The sequence below is a fragment of the Geotrypetes seraphini genome, chromosome 9 (assembly GCF_902459505.1).
Source record: "Geotrypetes seraphini chromosome 9, aGeoSer1.1, whole genome shotgun sequence".
Classification (NCBI taxonomy): domain Eukaryota; kingdom Metazoa; phylum Chordata; class Amphibia; order Gymnophiona; family Dermophiidae; genus Geotrypetes; species Geotrypetes seraphini.
The window spans coordinates 9,705,114-9,724,451 of NC_047092.1; positions in this window are offsets into that span (position 1 = coordinate 9,705,114).

Sequence of the window (19,338 nt, forward strand, 5' to 3'; positions counted from 1 at the left end):
ATTTATAAATGGTGCTTCGAGCTGGCTACTAGAACAGTATTTGGCACTGGGATCCATTCCCAATCCAATCTAATCCTTTAGTTTCTATAATGGGACATCCTCTTTAAAAGAAGCTTGTCTTGGTTTACATAAATAATAAAGAACATAGGGGCCCTTTTACTAAGGTGCATTAGGGCCTTAACATGCGGAATATCGCGCGCTAGACCTTAACGCCAACATTGAGCTGGCGTTATTCTAGAAGCGTACCGTGCGGTGTAGCACACAGTAATTTTGTGCGTTCGCTAAAAACGCTAATGCACCTTAGTAAAAGGAGCCCTAAGGTGCGCTAACCGATTTAGCATATGCTAATTGATTTAGGGGTCCTTTTACTAAGGCGCACTAGCTAATTTAGTGCACACTAATTGATTTAGTAACATATTAGATGACGGCAGATAAAGACCCGAATGGTCCATCCAGTCTGCCCAACCTGATTCAATTTAAATTTTTTTAAATTTTTCTTCTTGGCTATTTCTGGGCAAGAATCCAAAGCTCTACCCGGTACTGTGCTTGGACTCCAACTGCCAAAATCTCCGTCAAAACCGACTCCAGCCCATCTACACCCTCCCAGCCATTGAAGCCCTCCCCTGCCCATCCTCCCCCAAACGGCCATATACAGACACAGACTGTGCAAGTCTGCCCAGTACTGGCCTTAGTTCAATATTTACTATTATTTTCTGATTCTAGATCCTCTGTGTTCATCCGATGCTTCTCTGACCTCCGTCTTACTAAGGTGCGCTAGCCGATTTAGCGCACGCTAACGCTAATGCATCCATTATATTCTATTACATAAGAACATAAGCAATGCCTCCACTGGGTCAGACCTGAGGTCCATTGTGCCCAGCAGTCCACTCATGCGGCGGCCCAACAGGTCCAGGACCTGTGCAGTAATCCTCTATCTATACCCCTCTATTCCCTTTTCCAGCAGGAAGTTGTCCAATTCTTTCTTAAACCCCAGTACCGTGCTCTGCCCTATTACGTCCTCTGGAAGCGCATTCCAGGTGTCAACCACACGTTGGGTAAAGAAGAACTTCCTAGCATTTGTTTTGAATCTGTCCCCTTTCAACTTTTCCGAATGCCCTCTTGTTCTTTTATTATTCGAAAGTTTGAAGAATCTGTCCCTCTCTACTCTCTCTATGCCCTTCATGATCTTGTAAGTCTCTATCATATCCCCTCTAAGTCTCCTCTTCTCCAGGGAAAAGAGTCCCAGTTCCTCCAATCTTTCTCTATCTATCTATCTCTCTTTCTCTCTCTCCCTCTCTCTCTCTCTTTCTTTCTTTCTCTCTCTCTCTCAATATTTCTCTCTGTCTCCCTTTCTCTCTCTCTTTCTGTCCCTCTCTACTCTCTCTATGCCCTTCATGATCTTGTAAGTCTCTATCATATCCCCTCTAAGTCTCCTCTTCTCCAGGGAAAAGAGACCCAGTTTCTCCAGTCTCTCAGCGTATGAAAGGTTTTCCATCCCTTTTATCAGACGTGTCGCTCTCCTCTGAACCCTCTCGAGTAACGCCATATCCTTCCTAAGGTACGGCGACCAATATTGGACGCAGTACTCCAGATGCGGACGCACCATCGCCCGATACAACGGAAGGATAACTTCTTTCGTTCTGGTAGTAATACCCTTCTTGATTGATGCGTTAGCGTTTAGCACGCCTCAGTAAAAGAGGGGATTAGTGTGCACTAAATGCTAAGGTGCCCATAGAATATAATGAGCGCCTTCGCATTAAGCACGCACTAAATCGTTTAGCACGCCTTAGTAAAAGGACCCCATAGGCAAAGTGAGAAAAATAGCCCACACTAAAAATCAGTTAATGGGAAATGAAGTACAATCCAAAATTTTCTAGTAGAACTATTTCTACAATGTTTTTGGAAAAAGTATTGTTTTTAGAGATTTTCTAAGAGTATAAAGAGAAGAAATCGATCTGATCTCTACGGGAAGCTCATTCCAGACTGAAGTGAAGGTATGTATTATAGAATGACACGGTGACAAAATTCATCACCATCCCCATCCCCGCGGATAACCGCGGGAAATAATCCCATGTCATTTTCTAGTGTCTATTTCAACCTCGGTCCTTCTACACCAGCATTCTTCAAAGCAAAGCCTGCGGGTCAGTGGTTGTGGCCATTCATACTCTGATTCTTATGTGAGCCAAGGATAATGAAGCCATTGTGACATCACTGATGTGATTGGCTCTTAGGCACTGGTGGAATGAGGCATTATGACATCACAATCTCTGCTCTGGATACCAGAGACTGTCATTCTGTAGTGTCTGTTTCAACCTCAGTCCTTCTACACCAGCATTCTTCAAAGCAAAGCTTGAGGGTCAGTGGTTGTGGCCATTCATACTCTGATTCTTATGTGAGCCAAGGATAATGAAGCCATTGTGACATCACTGATGTGATTGGCTCTTAGGCACTGGTGGAATGAGGCATTATGACATCACAATCTCTGCTCTGGATACCAGAGACTGTCATTCTGTAGTGTCTGTTTCAACCTCAGTCCTTCTACACCAGCATTCTTCAAAGCAAAGCCTGCGGGTCAGTGGTTGTGGCCATTCATACTCTGATTCTTCCCTCTCTCCTTAAAGAATGACATGAAGATGGTTTCCCGCGGTTATCCGCGGGGATGGGAACGGTGATGAATTTTGTCACCGTGTCATTCTCTAGTATGTATAAAGGAATCTTTAGTCCCTTAAATGAAGGAAAAGCCAAGTTTTTCTTGATCTCATAGTTCGTAAAGAGTTAAAGGAAATGGAGACCAAAGGCAAAACGATTCCATATAGAATTTTAAACACTCCACTTGCACATTTAAACTGGATTCTGAAATAGAGAATGACACGGTGATCGATAATCCAAAAGTCACCATACAGCAAGAAAGTGACGAATATGATAGTATCTGTTGTTAATGCTTCTGTTATTAATTATGTCTAAAAGGTATCTGAGGCAAGACCTTAAGCGCCTAAGGGCTCCTTTTACAAAGGCGCGCGCTAGCGGGGTTAACGCGTGCGACTTTTCATCACGCGCTAACCCCCGCGCTGGCCCAAAACTACCGCCTGCTCAAGAGGAGGCGGTAGTGGCTACCACATCCGGCGGTTTACCGCGCGCTATTGTGTGCTTTAAACCACTAGCGCGCCTTTGTAAAAGGAACCCTAAGCGTTAGAAATGCTAAGCGCATAAAACTTTAATGGGGCTGTGAACGTCATCATTGGTCCAAAAACCCGGTTTACTTTTTCCTTTTTAATCGTGTTAATTAAAGCAATTTTTGTGAGCCCACCAGGACAGACAGGGAAAACAGTGGCAGTCCCCTGCCCTCGTCTCCACCCTCTGCTCCTTCCCCGATCCCCCCTGCCATGCACACACCCACTTCCCTTCCCCCATACCTCCAGTTGTTCCTCGTGACCCCAGCAGCTCTCCCTCTGACATCACTTCCTATACGCAGCACCCAGAAGTGATGTCAGTGGGAGTGCTGACACGGTCGCGAGGAACACAAAGTTGTTACCCCTTACTAGGCCACTGATACCTGCACAAATACATGTAATACAACTTTTGCAAAACACTGCTGTTAAATTAATCTAACATGCATAAAATTTGACCATGTCACCCCTCTCCTCCGTAAAGCACATTGGCTACCTGTTACTCATCGTCTTTCCTGTAAAATACTCCTCCTCACTTTTAAAACCAAAAACTCTAACCAACCGGCATTCATAGATAAACTTTTGATCCCTTACTCATCATCAAGGGCCCTCCAATCAAAGAATCAAAATTTACTCTCTATATCGTCAGTACGGGAATTGTTTTACGACACTACTCTCAAATCCATCTTTTCAGTTACCACCTCCTCTCTGTGGAATGCCCTTCCACTAGACATTCGATTAGAGAACTCACTCGGAAAATTCAAAACCAAACTTAAAGCTTTCCTCTTTAAAGATGCTTTTACTCTTTAGCATCAGCCTCTGCCTTTTAATTCCCTGACTCACGTGTAGCTTTGAAACATCTAATATTTCTTTTGAAGTGATTCCCCCTTAATGTCTATATCACTCCTCACTTACCGTCCTTTTTAATTAATTTTACTTCGACATATTTTAAACAACCTCTCCCTCCCCTACTTTCCTTCCGTTTCATGTATGTTAATCTGAATTTGTCCAGTATTTTTAATATTTGATAAATTATTGTTTTTATTTACTTATTTTAACTGTTTTTATAATGTACCCTGTCTAGACATGTATTTTGATAGACGGTATATCAAAAATAAATAAACTTGAGAAACTTAAGCTGTTCTGAGATCCCCCTGGGAGAACGGTATAGAAAATCGCTTTGAATTGACTTATAAGCTTTTCTGTTAACAAGTCTCAGTTAAATAAGTCTGATTGGCTGCTGCTGATTTGATTGACACCTAGGCTTCTGCTACAGCAACGTCTGGAGTGAGTTCTTGGGTTGATATGAATAAATGTATAAAGCGGAATGAGAAATGAGTGATCATCACTCCTCTTCCTCTCTATTACGACATCATTTGGATTGTACTGGCCTGTGCATAAGAGGGTTGATTCATAAGACACGGCAGCTAAGTTTTTTTTCTCTCACCAACGCTGGAAATCTGCTCTGGGACTGTTCTGCAGTGCAGTTTAATGAGTATATTTTGGATTCTAAGTCAGTCCTGTTATTATGTTCCAAATTGCCATTTTCCAAGTTTATTCAGTTGATTGTATTTATGTTTATATCTGCTCATTTTGCTATTGTTATGCTGTTAACAAAATTGTAAGTTTTGTGTTAAACCAGTGTCTCTCAAACCGTGGGCCATGGCACAGTGGTGCGTTCCGAAGAGATTCTGGGTGTGCCCTGAAGAGATTCCAGAAGTTTACTTTATTTTTAAAAATTTCCTTCATCAGTTTACACTAGAATAGATGGCATGTACGTCACATATGCAAGAGTCTGTCAATGTTACGAGTGTCTGTGTGTGTAAGGATACAACCGCCCAGACAAGCAACATTTGGTGACGTTTCGCTGCAGTGGGGGGGGGGGGGAGGAGAAGTCACCATGGCAGGAGGGAGTGGGCAACCCTCCTGCCAATTTTCTTTTCATCATGGCAGATGGAAATGAGCATTCCTTCTGCCGTTGTCGCTGGCACCGAGGGGGGGGGGGGGTGCGGTGCTTTTTAACTTTTTCTAATGGGACAGATAATGTACATGTGTAATATGGAGTGCATCTGTGCCCATTTTTAAAAAAAAAAGGTTAGACAGGTAAGCTTTTTTTCAGATTGCGAAAAGCAATCACTTTTTCAGTGCATCGGGAAGCCATGTTAGAGCATCAATCACTCTACTAGTTTACATGGCATTTTAATATTACTAAACTTATTTGCATGGTCGGATCGGAGAACGAGCGATTGTGCAGAAAACCAGGCAATGAGCCATTTTCTGCATCGGGTCGACAAATACGATCATCGCAAGAGCTGTTATAACAGGTTTAACGGTGATTGCTGGCTTTAGTGCATCTGGGCCTGAATGTTTGCTGGGGAGGGATTAGTGAGTAAAGAGGTAAGGTTTTCTGAGAGGTGGCAGGGCATTAGAGATCAAAGGAAATATGAGGTAATTAAGGTCAAGGGTAGATACTCGTACAGGAGGATAGAGATTAATTTATTGAGACCAGAGAGAAGGGCGCGTGCATGCGTGCCAAAAGATGTCGCAAACTGGTTTAAGAAAATCATGGTCCCTTCAATATCACTGTTGACCTTTATTTTTGCAGACCGTACCAAAAACCCCCCCAAAAACCCAACACGTAGGTGATTGAACAACAGCAGGACAAATTCAAACATCGAAACATGCAGCTCCTTGCATCATCTTTCAGCTCTGTTTCTTCCAATGTTCGACCATGGAGATGGTCCAAGACCATCCTCCCGGCACTCATCTCTGTCTCTTTCATGCTGCTGAAAGTGAGGGATTTTGGTCCAACTTCTAATTAGAAACCCCTGGCAAAGGGCTCTGGCTTTGACAACACGGTGGAAACCCTTGTCCCTCCTTTCGAACAAATGAAGAGCCTTGTCAAATAGGAAAGGGTGTCCCCTGCCATGTAATAACAAAGCCGGATCGCAGGCACAGAAGACTCCCCGTCTGTTCCACATTAACAGATTTTCATTGCTCAGGATGGAGCGATTGTGTTTCTTAACAGTGAGCTGCAGGCCCCGTGAATATATTAATGATTCATGTTTGCCTGGGTGGAACAGAATGTACTGTATGATAATCATACGGAACCAGTGGATAAGAGTACTTTAAATGCGTTTCTACAGTTAATAGTTTGACGTTCCACAGGGTCACCAACCTTTTCAATGTAGGTAATTTTCAAGGGAAAATGTACAGTCAACAGAGATCTGATCGTGTTACTAGGCAACCTGCTGCTTGGTTATAGCTCTGAATAATTTGGCAAATTTTTCTGCTGATCTCCCCCCCTCCCCTCCCACCCCCTGCAATAAAGTTGGGGGGGGAGAGACAGGCGGAGAGCATTTTTGTCCTGCGGTTTTTCGTAGGCATTAAGCGATGAGCTGACAGCATTAAACGGTGATCCAGTGGCTAATACTCTGTAAACAGCACACTTTGAGGGTGATTTTGTGATTTTTGTTTTAGGTTCTGTTGTACGTATATTTATATGTGTTGCTTTCAGTTATCTTTATCGGTTTTCATTTGTGTAATGTTTTATTGTACTCCAGCTAGAAATAGTAAAATAGTGCGGGCTGCAACATTTTCTAATAAATAAAGTTTTAAGTTTATTTTATGCCTATTTTAAAAAGAAAAGTGGATAGTAACATAGTAGATGACGGCAGATAAAGACCCGAATGGTCCATCCAGTCTGCCCAACCTGATTCAATTTAAATTTTTTTAATTTTTTCTTCTTAGCTATTTCTGGGTAAAGCTATTTCACAGCTTTACCCTGTACTGTGCTTGGGTTCCAACTGCCGAAATCTCTGTTAAAACCTACTCCAGCCCATCTACACCCTCCCAGCCACTGAAGCCCTCCCCAGCCCATCCCCCACCAAACGGCCATACACAGACACAGACCGTGTCTACTTTCTCTCTGATATACTGATGTTACTGGCCAAAAGTGTGCTTTGGAACTCTCTCCCACTGTATCTACGCAAAGAGACCCACACCGAGAAATTTAAAACAAATCTAAAAACATTTTTAAGGATGACTACGATCTGTAACTTCCATTAGAGACAGATAATCAACGAAGGAAGAGCATATTCCCCCCATCCCTCCCCATTGTGCTAGCCTTTTACAAAATGTATTTCTATCCTATTACAAAATGTATTCTTCCCCCCTTTTCCACTTGTATTTATTTATTTAAAAGATTTCTTAACCGCCTATAACAAAAGACAATCAAATCAAATAAAAGACATACAACACATATTATACAAATAACAGGACCTTCATATCAGCCTTATTTTACAGCACTTGACAGCGTATCAGTGCAGAAAAATTCATAATCCTGGAAAAAAACATTTATTGAAATGCTTCTACAAATAATGTAGTTTTCAGAAGTTTCTTAAACTTCTGAAAATCTACAAGAGCTCTTAGTGGTCCAGTCAACTTATTCCACAGCGTCACTCCCATGAAAGAGATAGTGGAGGACCTAGTACTCTCATAGTGCGCTGCTGAAAAACCTGTAAGCGATAACCATACTGCCCCCTCAGATCACAATGCTCTGAGTGGCCTATAAGGTGCCATAGCCTGTGACAAATAAAATGGAATCTCTTGTTGGATGACCTTAAACACTAACACTATTGCCTTGAAAACAATACGTGATCGTACAGGCAGCTGATGAAGTTTTTTTTAACTACGGAATTATATGGTCGAACTTTCTCAGACCACAAATCACCCATGCAGCAGCGTTTTGAATCATCTGCACAGCTTTGCATTGTATGTTACTATGTTACTATGTATGGTCGTAATCCCAAGATAAAAGGCATTGCAGTAGTCTAATTTCAAAATGACTACTGCCTGCACCACAGCATTTGTATTGTTTACATCTTAGTTTTGACCCCCAATAGATTTTAATATTTTATATTCTAGCTTTGTACACACTGCTTAGACAACGTTTTTAAGCAGTATATCAAATTTTAAATAAAACTTGAAAACTCAAAACTTTCTTTGAGGCACAATTACTTAGGCCTTCCAAGCCTAAAAGTGAACAGCGAAACTAGACCACCACATCTTCAACTTACTGATTACAACAACTAACTACAAAACCTTCAAGAGAATTAAAAACCAAGTTATTCAGGAAATTTGTCAAGTCAAAATAACCTTCTCAAAATATCCACGGTCCCTAATGCTTCTTCTAATTATCTATTTTGTAATCTTCTAATTCACTTGTAATCTCACTGGGTATGCCCAGACCAATTCTTTTGTAATCTGCCTACAACCGAAAGGTATTGGCAGAATAAATTGATCACTCTCTCCTCAAAAATGGATTTCCTGTCCTATTAACCCTCTTTCTTCCTCCCCTCTTAAAGTCAATCAATTTGTACCTTTGCTTAATCTTTGTAAACCGCATAGAACTTCACGGTATTGTGGTATATAAGCTGTTATTATTATTAATGTAATGTAATGTTTTATAATGCAGGGGTTTACTCGTATGCTTCACCTATGCTCTTCCCAGACTCCACCATCCATGCACATGCTCAGCATCAAAGCATGTTCCTTATGGATAGCGCACACCCTTTTATGCAGGTATGTTTTTTATAAAAGGTTTTTTTATGTGCATAAGGGGATAATTACCTGCAGAAATGATTATAATACCAATGGTTACTTTGTTGTAAGTGCCTACGAGCTGGTGCCACTTTACAGAATTGTTGCCTCTTTATGCTCAGGGTTGTTGTTTTTTTTTAACAAAGCCGCGGTAGTGATGCTTCTTCGGTAAATGCACCAAAGCCCATAGGAATTGAATGGGCTTCAGTGCATTTACTGCGACAGCATCGCTACCATGTCCTTGCAAAAGAGGCCCTCAATTAAAGACCTGAGGGACAGAAGCCCATGAATCCACCCCATATTGAGCGATGCGTAGGAAGAGATACAGCTTTCTAAAAGAATGAAAACTCTCCTTTCAGAATTGCTTAATGGTTGAGGTTCTTTGTCCTCGGCGTGAAGAGTTCTGCAGTGACAAAAGTCATCACCGTTCCCATCCCTGCGGGGAAACCGTCCGGTGTCATTCTTTAGAGTCTATCTCAACCTCAGTCCTTCTAAACCAGCATTCTTCAGTGCAAGCTTTGAGGGTCAGTGGCTTTGCCCATTCATACTCTGATTCTTCCCTCTCTCCTTAAAGAATGACATGGGGATGATCTCCCATGGTTAACCACAGAGACAGGGATGAATTCTGTCACCATGTCATTGGAGTTATCAGTGTGGGTTACCATTAAGATGTGTTGTTTTATCACTAACTTGGTCGCTTTTAATGCAATGAGATCTAGTCCTATATAATAAAAGGTTAGCGGCGCATGCGCTTTTAAAAAAGCGTGATTACTGCCGCCGTGGTGTGTGATCCGTGGCTGTGTTCCATTTTAGAACCCGGCCAATGATCACTCTGGCCACTCCCCTCCTCCCGCCCTCACTCACCCTGGAAGCCAGGCAAGCTCTCTCCCTGCCCGCGACCTCGGCAGGGAACACACCTCGGCCCTCACTCGCCGCTGCTGCAACCACCGCTGCTGCTGATCTTCCTGTAAAGAGCAGCCTGCGATGGTGGCCGGCTTTAGCGAACCTCGCAGGCCGCTCTCCAACTCGGTAGCACGCTCCCTCTGATGCGATCCCGTGCATCAGAGGGAACGTGCTACCGAGGCTGGAGAGCGGCCTGCGAGGTTCACTAAAGCCGGCAACCATCGCAGGCTGCTCTTTACAGGAGGATCAGCAGCATGAGAGGAGCTGCCGCCGGTACTTTTAAAATTTGAAACAAAAACCTTCGGCCGCAGCAGGCCAGCCCGCGGGAGGGGAAGGGGGAGGGGTCGAACAGAGCAGGCCAGATCGCATTAAGAGAAGGGAGGGGCCGAACGGAGCAGGACCGCTCACGGTAAGAGAAGGGAATTGCTTCACAGGGACCTGGAGGGGAAGGGAAATACCACTGCTGCTTCTGCAAAGGAAAGTGGGGGGGGGAGAAGGGAGTGGGGGGGGAAATGCTGCTACTACTTCACAGGGACCTGGAGAGGAAGGGAAATACTGCTGCTGCTTCTGCAAAGGAAAGTGGGGGGGGGGGGAGAAGGGAGTGGGGGGGAAAATGCTGCTACTACTTCACAGGGACCTGGAAAGGAAGGGAAATACTGCTGCTGCTTCTGCAAAGGAAAGTGGGGGGGGGGGGGAGGAGAGACAGAAAGAAATACAGACAGACAAAGGAGGCCAGGGAGAGAGACAGACAGAAATAAAGACAGACAGGGGACCAGAGAGACAGACAGACAGACAAAGGGTGCCAGGGAGAGAGAAAAATAGCAATAGGGAGAGAGACAGAAAGAAAGGAAGAAAGAGACAGGAGCAGGGAGGGAGACATAAATAAAGAAAGACAGACGGGCATATATTCTAGCACCCGTTAATGTAACGGGCTTAAACACTAGTTATTAATAACTGAGGTTAACAGTAAAATAACTTGTCTTAACAGGAGCCCACATTGATAACTTCCTTCTTAATTAAAGATAAAAGAAATGTCTCAAGAAATGGACATCACTGCTATATATAATAAAAATGAGCCAAGTATAGGACAATGAAGCCATTGTGACATCACTGATAAGCTTGGCTCTTATTGGTGGAATGAGGCATGACATCACATTATCTGCTCTGGATAAGAGACTGTCATTATTTAGTGTCTTATCTCAACCTCAGTCCTTCTACACCAGCATTCTTCAATTGCAAGGATTGAGGGTCAGTGGCTGGGCCCATTCATACTCTGATTCTTCCTCCTCTCCTTAAAGAATGATATGGAGATGGTTTTCCGCGGTTATCTGCTGGGACAGGGACAGTGATGAATTTTGTCACCATGTCATTCTCTGTCCATTCTCCAGGTTCTGTATGACATTCTGAGCTAATCTCTCAAGACTGATGTCTGTGCCTATTTCATAGACTGAGGCCTGAATTCTATAAATGGCGCCACTCACTGCGGTTTTCAAGCGAGTTAAAACCACGGGCTCGCAAAGTTTAAAAAAAAAAAAAAAAGCAAAAAGGTTTCCAGCTCTGCCAGGCACAGAGGGCCAGCGCATGCGCAGACCATCTACAGATGCATCGGGATCGCTGGAGAGTGATCTGTGCAGTCGGTTAGGGGTGTGATTCTGATTGCCCTCATTTGCATTAGGGCAATTCGTGAATCAGCCCCCTGGCCACGGATCAGATCGGATTGCTCATGGATCGGATCCGATCTGTGGCCTTTGTGTAAATCTAGCATATGATATCACAATCTCAGCTCTGGAATGTTGCTACTCTTTGGGTTTCTGCCAGGTACTTGGGACCTGGGTTGGCCACTGGTGGGAACAGGATACTGGGTTTGATGGACCTTCGGTCTGTCCCAGTATGGCAATTCTTATGTTCTTATGTGAACCAATTATAGGACAATTGAGCCATTGTGACATCACTGCTGAGGTTGGCTCTTAGGCATTGGTGGAATGAGGCATTATGACATCACAATCTCAGCTCTGGAATGTTGCTACTCTTTGGGTTTCTGCCAGGTACTTGGGAACTGGGTTGGCCACTGGTGGGAGCAGGATACTGGGTTTGATGGACCTTCGGTCTGTCCCAGTATGGCAGCTCTTATGTTCTTAAGCTCTAACACCTTTTGCACTTACCTGTTTTTCTGAGCTAATGCTGCATTAAGACATTAACACCTTATGTAAACAAGCCTTGAAAGATGAGTTGCATCCCCACCATCCTAGGCTTTCAGGTCACACCCTCTTCAATTAACCTGCACTTGCGCTTAACAGTTTAACATTGAGGATCATAATGCTCCCAGTGTAACAATATCACTCCATCAGCAAGACAAATTTAGTGGGAGGGAATATGTGGAAAGTTGCCAAGTTACCCAAGGCAGCAATTCAGGATTAGCCTTAAATCTACCTTTTGAAACTTGGCAACTTTCCAACCCTATTCTGGTGCATTACGGAATCCGCAGCTCTGATTTCAGGGACTACAAATACCACAATGCACTGGGACAGAAATGCAAAACATCCACTGTCTAGAGCTGGGAAACCTGGCAGCTCTTTAAGTGCCCTACATTTCTTCCCTGCTCTCCTTTGAAAAATTAAATGCTTAAAATATATTGCCAAACTGGTCCTGCTCCCAGCAAACTGTTTGTGGGCTGGTGATGTCAGAGTTTATTTAGCTGCACTTGTTCGAACCAGCTCTGACAGCTAAATCAGCATAAAATCAAGGCGTGTCCCCTAAATCCAACCAAATAAACCAGCTTTTCTGGGAGCTGGCATTTGCTACGGTTATTGACACGGGGATGATTTAAGACAATTTAAAGAGGCGAAAATGCAACAGGAAACCTGAAGAAAATCCTATAACAAGCCCTCAAAGAAGTTCATTAAAATGCATTTAATATTTTAAACTACTTTAAGAAGTTGGCTTTACCTAAAGTAAGGATTCTTCTCATCTCTATCCTCACGACACACTGTTAGACACATTGAATATGAATGAGACAGATTTGCATACAACAGAGGCAGCACATGCAAATCTGTCTCAAGCCTATTCCTTAGATTATCTTGAAAACCTAAGGGGCTGTCTCTTCCATGTCCAATGTACAGCACTGCATGCGCCTGGTAACGCTATAGAAATAGTACATTTTTGTAGTTGTGATCTAAGAGAATCTATGTCTCAGATGTTCCAGCAGTCCATAAATGCACAAAATGAACATGGGGGAGAGTGTAGTGCAGTGGTTAAAGCTTCAGCCTCAGCACCCTGAGGTTGTGGGTTCAAATCCACACTGCTCCTTGTGACCCTGGGCAAGTCACCAAATCCCCCCATTGCCCCAGGAAGATTAGACAGATCATGAGCACTTTGTCCAGGTTTTGAAAAGCATCCCGACAAAATTGCGTCGGGAAGGAGCATCCGCACATGCGTAGATGCTATCTGGGGCTGGGCTGAGGGGTGTACGGAGCGTGCCAGAGGTGGAACTGGCCAGTCCTGGGGGCGTGGCTATGGGTCCGGATTTTCCCAAAGGAAAATCTAACACTATGTACTGACACACTAACGATGTACCACCCATCTGGGCATTAACAAATGGGCAGTGTTGAAGGCAGAGGATTGCGTTTGATGCAACATCAAACTTATACTGCACAGAAGAAAGGCCCGGCAATCCACTTCTGTATTCTGCCACGAAAACTTGGTGAAAATGTACAAGTCTCTAGGATTTGAACACGAGTCGATGACACCTTACAAAATCTAGGCCAATGAATGGCAGGCCTGAATTTAAGAGCCAAGGGGGCTATAATATAGTTATGACATCTATAATAATAAAACCCTAGAGCGCGCATATGCTCTTGAAAATTCGTGATTCCTGGTGCCGTGAAGTGTGCTTCTGTGGCAGTATTCTATTTGACACCTCACGGCGCTTGCAGGGCTGGAGGCGCGTGCTGTGGCTGAAGGCGCCCGACTGTGCTCTCTCCCTGCCCGCGTCCTCGGCAGAGAACACACCTCCAGCCCTCACTCGCCGCTGCCGCTGCCACCGCTGATCCTACTCTTCAGAGCAGCCTGCGATCATGGCCGGCTTTAAAGAACCTCACAGGCCGCTCTCCAACCTCAGTAGCATGCTCCCTCTGACGCACGGGATCGTGTCAGAGGGAACATGCTACCGAGTTGGAGACCGGCCTGCTAGGTTCGCTAAAGCCGGCCACCACGATCGCAGGCTGCTTTGAAGAGGAGCAGGCCAGAAGACGCCGGGATGGAGGGAGGATAAGAAGGGGATCAATACCGGGAGCCAGGAGGAGAGGGAAAAGGAAAGGGGGCTACTTTGGGGGGAGGGGTGTGCTGGGGGGAGACAGAAGGGGCCATGGATAGGGAGAGGGAAAGGGGGCTGCTTTGGGGGGGAGGTGTGTGCTGGGGCAGACAGTTTTGCTCGGGGGGAAAAGGGGGGAGACAGAAGGATACAGACAGCGGCCAAGGAGAGAGAGATAAAGAAACACAGACAGACAGACACATCTATTCTAGCACCCGTTAATGTAACGGGCTTAAAGACTAGTCATACAATAATTTCCCAACTACTTCAATTCATCTGTAAGTCTGAATGCTCATATTGTCAAGCTTTATTAGCATTCTCTTTGAAGTCCTTTTCATTCTTGGGCCTGCTATTGTTTTAAAACGTAAGCTGTGTCATGAAACGATTGCTCAGGAAGTTGCGCCTAATTTTAATAAACCGTAAAATAGATCTCCCAGCTGATGAAATTGAACAATGAAGGAGCCAGAATGCAAAACCGAGCCACAGAATGAATTTACACCCAGGGCTCTTTAAGCAGCGAAGGTTTCAATGCGGCCTGTGAGAGCCTTCATTAATTTTTAACAGCTTCCTTCATGCCTGAAATCAGAGCTCCTTTTATCACATTTTCCCATTATTGTAGAGGATTTGACATTTTAGCCCTAACGAGAGAACGTGGCGGCTGCTTAAATATTGTCCTAGAACGGGGGTTTCTCTTTCTTGCGCTGCAGTTAAATATTATGATACCTCTTGGCTCGACTATACTTTTGGAGCAAGACAAAGCCTTCTCCAGACCCGAGCAGTGAATTCGAATCTCAAGAGTGTTGCACCACACGAGAAGACTCTTCGCTGTTTGATTTTTTTTTTTTTTTTTTTTTTTAAATTGAAGAACTGGAAGACATTCATCGGCAGCTACGACACTTGAGCTCCTGTAGCGGAATCACGCAAAACATTAGGCCACAGAACCACTTAGCCAATGGACTGTTTCTACGGTACACCACCAAGATTTAGAAAAGGATCCTACATTGGGATTCGTCTACTACAGGGTATTAAGCACTTACGGGGAAATTCTGTAAATGGAATCTAAACAGATACAGAATTGCGCCTAACTTAAAACTTAGGCTCCTGTAATGTAGGCCAGGGTTTTAAAGACATACATTATAGGCGCCTAAGTCCTTCTGCACCCCTAAACACGCCTACTTTAGACTTAGAGTTGGTAAACTATGCATTTTAACAGCAGCTAAGGGGTGTGGGGGGGGGAAGGGAGGGGCAGTCCAGCCCAGGCGCTGTCTTCCTAAGGGTGTGGCACCCCTCCTCTCCACCCCTCCCCCCCGGTTCCTCTCCTTGCCACTCACCCCTTGCCTTCCCCCATATCTTTTATACTTCCCTGGTGCGAGGTTGCTGCCCGTGTCAGCATCGGCGCTCTCTCTGACATCACTTCCGGGACCCGCACCTAGGAAGTGGCGTTCGAAGGGTGAGCCAACATCGACATGGGCGCGCTGCTCATGCCAGAGAAGTTAAAAAGGTCCTGGGAAAGGGAAGGGGGGGGAGGGAGAGGCACCCCCAGCGCTGCACACCCTTACAACGTCACTGTTTCCGTACTAAACAGACAGCATTCTACTAGGTACACTCAGACAAAGCTGAATTATTTTCCCAGTGTGTAAATATTTGCTGTGCGGCTAGGCCCAAAACTATGTCAAACAATTTGGCTACTGTTTTTTTTTTTTTTTTTTTTTTTGCAGAACATGAGGTAAAGCTACAGACCATAAAACAATAACGCTTATACATGAAAGGAAGCCAAAAAATGAATTATGCTTTCAACTTTACCCCATAAAGGACACCAACACTGCCTCACCTTTGAGCAAGTGTGCAACATAGGTTGCAATTGATCCAGAATACTGCGGTAAGACTGATTTATGGTTTAAAGCAGTGTCCCGCAAACTTTTTCGAGCCGGGCCACACTAAACCTAGTGTCCCTGGCTCGAGACACCTTCAAATGGGCCTTGCGCCGAGAGAAAGACCCGCGCTGAAGAGAAGGGCCGGCAGAGATAAGAGGTGTCGGCGTTGGGAAGCACATCCCCTAGACCAGTGTTTTTCAACCTTTTTACACCTATGAAACGGCAGAAATAAAAGAATTATTCTGTAGACCGGCGGTTGAAGAACACAGGGCTAAGTCGTGGGCCAGACCCCGCCCATCTCTACCCAATCTCCACCCCAGACCCCGCCCTCATAATAGTACTAATTGCACCTTGCACGTCCCGTGCCTCATCTGGAAGCCTTCCCTCTGACGTTGCAACGTCAGAGAGAAGGCTTCCGGTTCAGGCGCAGGACGCCCGTAGGAGCCACTGTCCGTGGCTTTGTGCACTGAATCAGTTAGGAAGAGGGAGCTGGCTCGAAGATAACGCCGCATCGATCGCACCATGGGCCGGTGGTTGAAGAACACTGTTTTGGGCCTGATGCACGTGCCGGCTCTGTGGACTGGCAGGAAATTTCTGTGGACCGGCACTGGTCCATGGACTGGTGGTTGAAGAACACTGCCAAAGACAATCATCCGGTGCCAGCATCTCTCCTCTTCCCCAGTGTACCGCAGCACACCAGAAAGCTCAGGAGGCACACAGTTTGCGATACACTGGTCTGAAGAAATATGATCATGTAACCTCTTTCTACCATGAGTTGCACTGGCTCCCCGTGGAGGCACGCATTATCTTTAAACTGGGTTGCATATGCTACAAAGTCATCTCTGGCCAAGCCCCGCTTTGTTTAGCTGACAGATTTTCAATTGCATGCCATAAGAATATTAGAAAATCACAAGCTCTGTATTTCCCTCTGTTAAAGGCTAATCATCTGCTTTCATTTCAAGGAGCTTTTCATGACAAAGACTATCATTCCCTGTTACTTACTTCTCACTCTTATGAACACTTTAGGAAACAATTGAAGTCTCATCTTTTCCCCAAGTGCTTGTCCGAGTAGTTATCTATGGCCCTTTTTTTGGAGATTATGTAATTTTTGTAAACTGCATTGAACTTATGGTTATGCGGTATAGAAACACGATGTTATGTTATATTATGCAGAGTCCCCACCTCCGACTGACAAGACCAGCAAACCTGAGACCCAGCCCTCGGCAATCTGCACACTTTATACGGCGTCCAGAGAGCACGATGGCTGAGTGATAGAAGCAGATAGAACAGGACGACAGACTAATCCAAAAACCTGCCCAATCCTCCACGTCCACAACTTCTCCCAGTTCATCTAGCAACATTCTTGAATTTGAATTTTCTGTAGCCCGGAGAGGCAGTGGCATAGTAGGGGGTAGGAGGTGCCCCCCCCTCCTTTCGCCCACCATTCCACACTTGTGCTCTCCCTCCCCACTCCCACAGACCTCTAAATCTTCGCCAGCATGAGTGGCTTCGGCAGCATGCTCCTCGTGCCAGCATTGGATTTCCCTCTGACATCACTTCCTGGCCCCGTGACCCAGAAGTGATTCAGAGGGGAACCAGACTGGTGCGAGCAACAGGCAGAAGTTGCTCGCACTAGCAAACATAATACAGAGATACGGGGTGGGGGGAGGAATGGCATGAGCATGGCGGGGCATGGCGGAGAAGAAATCCGCACCCCTCCCGCATCCACCTAACCATACCACTGCAGAGAGGATCTTTTATTCTGTCTATATAATCCCACACAAGCCAGTGTTTCCCTTCAGCACCTGTTCATGGAATTTAGAGCCTTTCAAATAATGCCAAAGCTGCAACCAGCGATAATACTGGCACATATCTCAATCCCTCGAAAGACTTAAACGCACTCCAATTTAATAAGTGGACCACATTCCAGATGCCTTTACTTTGTCAATCAACCCAGCTGACCGCAGTCCCTTGAGTTTTATCAGAATTATGCCATAAAGAAATAAGGTTGGCATCGAGCCAAGTTAAATGCAAACCATCTGCCAAAAAAACAGCCTGCAAAGCAGAAGAAAGAGATGTCACCTGTGAAACCTGCATGGCACATCAGTTTCTTAAAGGGACTGGAAAAGCCGTAGCTTTCTCCAATTGCAACCAACGAGTAGTTTCAAGTTTATTTAAAAAAATTTTATACCGCTTATTCAAATTTCTAAGCGGTGTACAGCAATAATAAAAGAGAAATCATTAAAAGAAACGAAACCAATTAGTGTTACAATATTATACAATACGGTATCAAGTTAGTAGACTTTAACATAAACACATATACTAACTGGACACAATTGGGAAAGTAGGACTGAACTACAATAATTTAAGATAAAGCACACTTAGGGATAAAACAACAGGTAGGGAAAGAGACTGTAGTTAGTTTAGTTCTAAAAAGGACAGTTTTATCCAAAAGCATCCTCAAATAAAAATGTTTTGAGTTTAGCTTTAAACTGCTTTATTGAGGTTTCCACGTGTAAGTGATTGGGCAATGAATTCCATAGGGTGGGTGCAGTGGCAGCAAAATTATTAGATCTCAACGTATTAATTAATTTCAAAGACGGTACAACTAAAAGGTTTTGTGATATGGAACGACTAAAACCTCCTATTGGCAAAAAACAAGCCACCACTGCAGCTGTCCTATAAACCAAATGTTACAACTTAAAATCTGGAAAATTAACAGACACACACACACCTTTCTCTAAGCAATTTAAGCTTTCACATAGCAATTCTTGGAGGTTTATCCCTTCAAAGAAAACAGGAGATCCTATCTTCCAGATTTTTATACGATGATCCTGGGAAAGGCACAGGTACCATACTCAAAATATCACTTACCTTAGGGGCCGACGTCATTTTGATCACCTCAAGCCTTCCTCAGCAAGACAAATATAAAGATGATCAATTCGTAGTGGCATTGCGAGGGTAGGAGGCATCTGGGGCTTTAACACACCCTACGCCCTCCTCTCCCCCCACTGCTCTTTACATGCCCCCCCCTGATCCTTCCTGCCCCCACCCCCGCCTCCCACTCATGCTCTCCTTCCCCCCTATATATCTCTGTAAATCATCTGTGCGAGTGGCTTCTCCAGAAAGCCGCTTGCACCAGCATTGGGTTTCCCTCTGATGTCACTTCCTGGTCCCGCGACCCAGAAGTGGTTCAAAGGGGAATCAGGCCGGTACGAACAACAGGCAGGAGAAGTTGATCACGCTGGCGAATATCTACAGGAGGTACAGGGTGGAGTGAGGGATGGCGGGAGTGAGGCATGTTGTGGTGGGGCAGAGAGGTGCCAGTGCCCCCATCAAGATGGCACCCGGGGTTATCCGCACCCCCTGCCACCCCCTTACTATGCCACTGCCAATTAGTAATCTACTCAGCAGGGCATCACGATCTCCACTGATGTGCCATACTAAGCTCCCAAGTACTCAGTGGCATAATAAGGGGGGACGC